Consider the following 8829-nt stretch of genomic DNA (forward strand, 5'->3'; position numbering starts at 1 on the left):
CAGGTTTTTCTCTTGAATATTTACTCAAATAGGAATGAGAGAGAAAAAGAGGAGGGTGGGGGAAAGCTGGAATTAGGTCATTTGTGTGTTACTGTAACTTACAAAGGTGAATACCACTTACTGTTCCTCACAGTGAATCCGATTAAGGTTAGATTCAACCAGCTCCTCCCTGAGAATATACTCTAAATGGGCTTAGATGGGGGCTCACTGTGGAAGAGAATGCATTTGTCCTGAAGCTGCATTTACAGAGAAAGAGTACTGTTTTTATTTTGATGTGTTTATTTATGGTGACGAGGGGCCGAGTGGCTAAACTCTTGCTGTCACCACTGGATGTATAATATGATAGTGTGGTTTATCCCAGGCAGCGTTTATAATTCTGCATTTAAATTCTTTCATTACCTACCAGAGCAGATCTCTGAATGAACTCTCACCTTTTGAGACATGAAAATCAATTAGAAATTATATATGTATTAGACTAACAAATTCACTAAGTAACTCCATCTCCCTCAGCTACTCTTCTCTAATTTTAAGGTTCAAATATCAGAAGCAAATATAAAATGATTTCATTCAATAATCAAGACTTAATTCCTAGATGTGATAATATAATTTCTGAGTACAAATAAATGATAATGTGTTACTTAGGAATTATAAAGACCGAATCATATTTGATCTTCAAATCAGGGTTTCCCTGATAGCTCAGTTGATGAAGAATCTGCCTGCAATGCAGGAGGCCCCAGTTCAATTCCTGGGTTGGGAAGATCTGTTGGAGAAGGGATAGGCTACCCACTCCAGTATTCTTGGGCTTTCCTTGTGGCTCAGCTGGTAAAGAATCTTCCAGCAATGTGGGAGACCTGGGTTTGATCCCTGGGTTGGGAAGATTCCCTGAAGAAGGGAAAGGCTACCCACTCCAGTATTCTTGCCTGGAGAATTCCATGGACTGTATATAAGTTCATGGGGTCACAAAGAGTTGGACATGATTGAGTGACTTTCACTTTCAATCATATTTACTTTAATAACTCAAAAAAAAATCTGACAAGACTTAGAGTATGAAATAAGTAATTAGAGTGAATTCAAGCATACTCTTATTTTAATCTCCAATTAACAGGACATTTCTCTATTTAATCCTCTAAGGAAAAAAAAAATTAAAGTTCCAGAGCAAAGAAAGATTCAATAGAAACACAGCCACACAGATAATTCATTTAATGAAAGAACCAGTCTTCCAGAAGCTATTATATCCCTGATCAAACCCTAGTTCCTCCTTTGTATTGCTATTCATTAAGTAGATAGGCTTTCTGGAACTTGAGTGGGGAGGAGCTTTTAAAAATCATTTTCTTGATATTTTACCTCAATTACAAAACAGAAACAAAAGAAGATTATTTCATATTCAAATAGAACCACCACAGGAAAGGGTAGGTCCTTAGGAATTTTAGTGATTTATTTGCTTGATGCTTTTTCTAGCAATTTCATCTGTAATGACTATAACATCCATCTGCTTGAAATGCAAATTGGTTAGCAACTGGATCCTTTTTTGATTCTTACAATATATCATCTCTCTGCTTTGAATGAAATATTCTAGCTAAGTCTCTGATGAAATCTGTTTCCAGTAAGCTTTGGAAATGGAGTGTCACACAGCATCCATTCTGGTCTCCTCCAGGTGTGCCTTCCTCTGTCTCTAGGCTGGAGAACCATCAGCTACATTTCCCAGAGTCCCTTGCAGCCAGGGTTCTGGGCACAGCTTAGGTTCTGCCAAGTGAGAGGACCTGGATGAGAAGCGAGGTAGACGGTGTCTAAGGAAGATGTTCTGTTTCTGTCCTTGGTAACCAGGTTCTGTTACTAGCTTCCTGCGTGGAGTGGTGCTTTGTAGCAGCTTCTCTGATCACTGAACACAGCTCAGAGAGTGAGCTCTGATGTCAGCAGCTCAGGCAGCAGCTCCAATTTCCAGCCTCCGGACTTGGGCGATGATGGCAGCAACCCTAGGACACCAGTTCCGTGGAGCTCTCTGGGGCTCACCCCTCCAGTCCAGCCTGCAGCCTCTCCTCTCTAAGCAGCAGCAGCCTTTCCTTCCAGCCTTCCTGTGAGCACCTACTTCCCATATGAAACCCCTTTCTGCTTAAAATAGCTGGGATAGTTTCTCTTATCTGCACCATGACATTAAAACAAGAGAAAGGAAAGAGGACAGCCTTCAGTGCCCAGGACAGCAGGTAAAGCCTGGACAGAACCACGAAAGGGAAAATGACCTCCACAGTGACTCCTTAAGGACCAGGGAGAAGTCACAGGCCCTGCCACCAAGAACTCCCCAAATCTGGGCACCACTCTTAGGGCCCAAGGATGAGGCCACAGCATAAAGGCTTAGAAATAGTCATGAGACATTTTGGAGAAAAAGGAAAAAAGAAAAACATGAAAGGAAAAATAACAAGAGGGGAGAGAGGAAGGAAAAAGAAGGGAAGAGAGAAGAGAAGAGGAAATAAAAAACCAAATAAAACCAGGCACTGGTGACAGTTCTCTGCCAGCTTCCTCACGTGACCTGGCCTGGGTGGCACTGCCCAGTCCGACCTGTTAGTGTCACAGAGCTGGGCTCAGGGGGTCTCACATGCAGATGCAGGGGCGCTTTCCACAGGAGAAATCAAGTGAATCCATCAGCTCTTGAATAGGTAGATTCAAACTGGATAAATACATATATTTTGTTTATTTCCAGCTATCCTATACACGTGTGCGTGCTAAGTCACTTCAGTCGCGTCCAACTCTTTGTGACGCCATGGACTGAAGCCCGCTGGGCTCCTCTGTCCATATATTCTCCAGGCAAGAATATTGGAGTGGGTTACCGTGCCCTCTTCCAGGGGATCTTCCAGACCCAGGGATAGAAACCGTATCTCAAATCTCCTGCCCTGGCAGGCAGCTTCTTTACCACTAGCGCCACCTGGCAAGTCCATCTATTCATAGTGTTCTTTCTCTTGATAGATAGATAAAAAGAAGTCTAGTAGCTGGAAATTAGAGTCCATGGAATTGCAAGGAGTTGGACATGACTGAGCCCGCATGCATGCAGCTGAAAATATACAAAATATGTATTCTAAACAAAAATCTATTAGATTTTTAAAAAGGAAATGAATCCAGACGGCTTTAAAGTCAGACAGTTAATAATGCAAAGAGTTGACAAACTAGTCAATTATGGTAAATATTGGCTTAGGCTCTGGGCAGCTTAAAAAAAAAAAGATTGTCAGTATGTTTTTTATAATTCAGTAGAGTGATCTGTAAGAAAAACAAATCCTAAGCTGTTTATACAAAACAATTAAGATTCTATGGAGATGTAATTCTTAATGTAAAAGAAAAGCAAGCGTGTCTCCCAGCCCAGCTTGCTGTTAAAGCCCCGCTCCCACACCACTGCCCCGCCTCGGCAAAGATATCTGTTCTCTCTGCTGCTCGCTGTCTCCTCATCAGGAAACCTGCACACAGGAAGCGCACAGAGTCTCTGCAGGTGGTGTTCACTGGGCTTTAATCCTTCCCAACCCCAATATCACTTCCTAAAGCACACGTTCCTGACCTCCCTCCCTCCACGGGTCAAATTCCCTGTCTCCTCCCTTGACGTGTTTCCTGCATAGCACTCAGCACAGGTATAACAATAGGTTTACCTGTGTAGTACCAGCAGCCATGCTTCCAGGAGGGGTTACATCTGCTTTTCTTGCATCCTGAAGGCTTTAGCATGGTGTCTCAGGTGACTTAGGGATGCTCAACAAATAAAACCCTGCATGAGTCATATTGCTCCTTCAGCCCCAACTACTCCATTTCTAAGTATGTACCTGCCCAGGGGAAAACTATGGACTCTTATCGTTTTATGAGAACCACACTTTAATGGCATTAACAGAAGCTAGTTTATAAAAGATTTAAATTTGATTTTAGAATTTCATCTCCTTCCTCTCCATGCTATCTCATCATTACCTCTCAGAACCACCACACATAACTTCGTTCAGCTAGATAAGCTGGTGGTCTGTCCATGGGGGAGGAGATACAGGCTTGACAGTATAAGCCTCTAATTCCCCCCCAAACACTGATTACTAAGAGTCTATTGTACCCTGTAGTGTATTGTACAAAAGTATAATAAGTTAACCAGGACAGGAGAATGAGTCACCCAAATACTGAGTTCTACCATCAATTACACAGCAACACCTCTGCAGCCCCAGGAGATGAAATTTAACCCATTTCTCTTTCTTGTAAGACAGCTCACAATGTGCATTTTACACCAGTTATTCCATTTGCTCCCAACTACCACCTTAGCTGGGCTTCCCAGGTAGCGCTAGTGGTAAAGAACCCACCTGCCATTGCAGGAGACATAAGAGATGCGGGTTTGATCCCTGGGTCGGGAAGATCCCCAGGAGAGGGCATGGCAACCCACTCCAGTATTCTTGCCTGGAGAATCCCACAGACAGAGGAGCTTGACGGGCTACAGTCCATAGGGTTGCAAAGAGGCAGACACCACTGAAGCAACTTAGCATGCATGCACCCACCACCTTAGTTACGAAATATTATTCCCATTTCACAGATGAGGAAATGTGGCAATTCAGTCCAGGTGATGGAGCTCAAACTCCAAGTGTTTCTCTGTTTGGAAAGTGAGTACCCAAAGTGAATGGTGCAACTCCTCTAGGACACTTCTTAGCTAGAGGTTCAGGCTGTCTGATGACATCAAGAAAGGAGAATCACACAGGCGAAGGGACGTTCGGTGGGTCGATTAGCACACCCACACTTCCAGCCTGACCACCAACCAAGCTGCACCAGAATCAGCCTCCATATTTAGTTCCTTCTGTCTGTCTTTAAGTAAATCACCACACAGTCTTCATCCCTTCCTGCCACTCTCCTCAGAACGCGTCCTAATTTATCTACGCTTAAAAGCATAAGACTGCACAGGCAAGTGCTGACAGCTTAATCGCAACGATACTTCATAGAAGGGCTAAATCACAGTGAGAGCTGATTCAGCTCCCATTTAAAATACGAATTGGAACATCAACATGCAGTAAACACAGGATTTAGTTGCATTTCTTCCTCAGCACGGAGGTCCTGCTTATTGCCAAGCTTGTCTGGCCCTCTGCCTTCCTCGAGGTAGTGCTGATAATTGTCCATCATAATGTGTCTCAGATTCTGGACACACGTTCTCTAAAGGCGCATGTGAATTCTTTACAAGTGGAATGCATATAAATATCCCCGTATCCACCTATCAGAAATACTGAAAGTATTAATACCTTCTTTACAGTCCTGTTAATCCCCTTAGGATTTGGCTTTAGAAGATACAGGTACACAGAGGGTTAAGATGTATTGGGAAAGCACCCCTCCCCCCACCACTGCCCCTCTGCTTTAAGGCAGAGTTAACCATGAGAACATAGCGTTTTTCATTTCCCATCCCTCCAGTAAGTAAAATCTTATTAAAACCTTGATGCTTTTGCTATACGAAGACAGATACACAAAAGGACAAAGTATTTCCAAAGAACATCATTTCATTAATTGAATCTTCCTAGAAAAAGGATTTCTTTTGAACTAAGAGAAGGGTCTATAGAGAACCCGCCTCTCAAACCTGACCGAATGCATTAAGAAAGCAGTTCTCTGGAGCAGTTTCCTTGGTGAGGAGATTCTTTCCAACCTGTCAAGGTCCACTTTAAAAGAAGTTATGGGCAATCAGGGGCCACCAGGGAGTCGCTTTCATTCTCTTCAAATGATCTTTCCCTCTGAGCTACTCTAGAGCAGCCCTCACCATCCCTGGAGACTCCTTCATACTGCGTTTCCAGCCGGGCATCAGGACAGAAAAACCTACAATTGTTCCTTCCTAAACTTCAAGACAGATTAACCGGTCATCAGTCAGAAATGTCAAGGATTCGCTGTGCTAATGAGTCACATGAATAATAATACTTCAGCTCCTTAAACAAGGAGTTAAAAGCCAACTGTTAACCTGTATTATTGCCAGTAACCTTAAACTCAAGTGACATAGCTGTGTTCTAGCTTTTCGCCCCCAGGAAATACTCCGTGTACATTTAAATGCATGCAGACATACCAATATAAAGATTCATCTGTGCTGTAGTTGTTCACAACCGTACCCTGTTTCTATGCATCGCACGCTTAGAATGTTTATCACGAAGAACTCAAATAATATGTAAGGACATTTAGAGCAAATACTACACAAATTCTGCCAATCCCGTTTTGATATTCTTTCTTAAACTGTATTTTTGACATCAGCTTGGACTATTTCAATAAGTTTTTCCAGATCAACTAAAAAATATTCCCTGACAAACTTTCTGGCCTCAAGTTATGTTCGTTTATTGCCTCCAGCTAGTTAAAAATCAATTCCCAAGTGATAGCTTCCAAAGGGAAAGATACACATGTACTCCAGGAAAACACAAATTACTTTTCACCTTTAGATACGAAACAGGTCTCCTGCAGCTCCGGGTTCTGATTTATCCGCTGTCACATCCGAAGCCCATCCCCGCAGTCCCTTCCTGCACGTCAGGCTTCGCTGTTCGGATCACGTCTAAGTTTTCAAGGTAAGCAGGTCACCCTCGGCGACTGGAATGACAGCGGAAGAGCAGGCACTCACCCCAGGCGGTCAGACCCGGGACGCGGGCGCCCTAGAGCTCGGGAGGCGACCTGTCGCGCCCCCTCCTCCGGATCCAGGCGGGGAGGGCAGGAGCGGGGCCGGCCCAACTAGGGTGGAAGGGAGGCTCCTCGCCTCCCACCTCTGCGGACCACGGTCAACGCCACGGTCGCTGGTCCTGGCCGCGAGGTATGGGGGCGGGCAGCACTACGAAACCGAATAGTTCCAATGCATTCTCGCACCCCCCGCCCTTCCCCGGAGCCGAGGCGGAAAAGCTGCCTTTGCATCAAAGCCAGGGGCTGCGCCGGGTGTAACTTCCACCCGGTGACCTACTTTAGAGTGTGAGAATGAACGCGATGGGGGGAAAACAAAATAGACGGAGGGCGCGCGGGAGCCGGGCTCCGGGGACGCGCGTGGCCGAGTGGCATCGCGCGCCCGCGCGCGCCCGGGGCTTCCAAAGAGAAGTTGCGGCGCGGCCCCCGGAGGCCTGGGGCAGAGCCCGGGGGCCGTCGCCCCGCCAACGCCTCCCCCAGCCGCGGCCCGGGTGCGGGCTTCCCGGGGCTCGCGGGCCTCCGGACGATCAACGCGGCTCCCCGCCCCCACCTCTGTCCCCGCCTCCCCGACCCGCCCTCACCTCTCCGGGCGGCGCGCGAGCTCCGGCGGCCTGGGGACCGGGGTCAGCGGCGCCTCCGGGCCGGGAGGGCGGCGGCGGGCGCAGAGCGGAGCCCGGGGAGTGCCGCCTCTCGGCCCGGTCCCCTGGGAACGCCCCGCCCGAACGCGCCCGGGAAGTGAGGCTCTGCCGCGCCGCCTGGCCGGGAGATCGGGGTGACCTTCCTGCCTCTTCTCGTCGGTGTCTCCCGGCGCGGCCCGTCCTCCGTGGGGAGGCCAGGCCGAGGCCAGCACACCTGGAGCGCAGCAACGCCGTACCTGGGTGACAGCAGCGTGACGTTTCAGCGCGTCTTTTCTCATTTGATCCTGGCAACCACCTTCTGCCACCGAAAGGTCCCCATTGGGTATCTGGCAAAACCGGAGATCAGAGGGATTCAGTCCCAGGTGCCGCTGCTCGCTCTCTCCAGATCTTTTCACTCACATGGCCTTCGGACTAGACCCATCCAAGTAGCGTCAGTCAGAAGAAGGGATGGAACTTAGGTTGAAAGTTTCTGCGGCAAGTTGGACACAGATTCCTCCCTCCCCAGTCCCCCGCTTCTGTAACAGTAAGGCTAACTACTTTCTATCAGGTCCTTCGCCTGGTCCAACAACTTAATCTTCAGAGGCCTATGACTTAAAAATGCGGCTACCCGATATTGGAAAAATAACATGTTGAGTAACTGTTCTGCCCCTCCTTGAGTTTGAGTATGACACTCCTGACCCCATGGGACAGAGATGAGTTGAGTTGTATTTCCAGGCACGGTTTTCTGTGGGGACCCAACTACACCTCTCATATAACACCTCGATGATGTTATTTAAGGCAGTACCAAGAGGAGCTCAGCAGATACAGTTTGTGATTCTGGAATAGTTTTCTAGTGACTTACTATATTGGGAAACTTTGCTTGGGCATCTCTGTCTTAATGCCCAAGGGTAATCAAGTTGACATTTCCTTTTTATATAAACTCCGTTTGGCATTTAAAAGGGGAAGAATCATGAGTCTGATGGTACATGTTCTTCTTGCCCAGAATGCCAGCCCACAGAAGTGCCACTGCTCATTTTTGTTTCCATTCAGTAGAGTTAGAGCTGCATTGTGTCCTTGGACGAGGGCTCCATACTGGATACTGGGGTATTCCTTGCTGCTGCTACTGCTGCTAAGTTGCTTCAGTCGTGTCTGACTCTGTGCGACCCCATAGACCTCCACCGTCCCTGGGATTCTCCAGGCAAGAACACTGGAGTGGGTTGCCATTTCCTTCTCCAATGCATGAAAGTGAAAAGTGAAAGTGAAGCCGCTCAGTTGTGTCTGACTCTTATCGACCCCGTGGACTGCAGCCTACCAGGCTCCTCCGCCCATGTTCCTTGCTGCTGCTGCTAAGTCGCTTCAGTCGTGTCTAAAAGGGCAGCGGGAGACAAAACTGCATATATATATGGGTTTTATGGGCCTCTCCCTTTTCCTGAACTATGTAAAAAATAACACTACCAAAAATCTCAATCTTTCTCAAGCACCTGTCCTGGTTCTCTGCTTTTCTCTATCTTCTTTCCCTGGACAGCCTCATCCATTTTGATGACTGCAAGCAGAATCTCTGTGAAGGTGTCTCAAGAGCTGGTCTTTGCAT

At 47.0% G+C, this 8829-nt stretch overlaps 1 protein-coding gene across 5 annotated transcripts in view; it reads right to left on the bottom strand.

The window, feature by feature from the left end:
* Positions 1-7865, bottom strand: part of TRMT9B (tRNA methyltransferase 9B (putative)) — a 68558-nt gene extending 60693 nt beyond the window's left edge. For 3 of the 5 annotated variants that reach the window (XM_061404356.1, XM_061404355.1, XM_061404357.1), the window contains exons 1-2: positions 7203-7865; positions 6390-6540 (exon numbers count right to left, since the gene is read on the bottom strand). The gene's annotated coding sequence lies outside the window, so the exon portion shown is untranslated. Of the gene's footprint in view, positions 1-6389; positions 6877-6901; positions 7168-7202 lie in introns of those variants that run through there. The other 2 variants (XM_061404359.1, XM_061404358.1) reach the window with 2 other exon arrangements.
* Positions 7866-8829: the final 964 nt, after the last annotated feature.

This window comes from Bos javanicus, chromosome 27 (genome assembly GCF_032452875.1).
Source record: "Bos javanicus breed banteng chromosome 27, ARS-OSU_banteng_1.0, whole genome shotgun sequence".
Taxonomy (NCBI): Eukaryota; Metazoa; Chordata; class Mammalia; order Artiodactyla; family Bovidae; genus Bos; species Bos javanicus.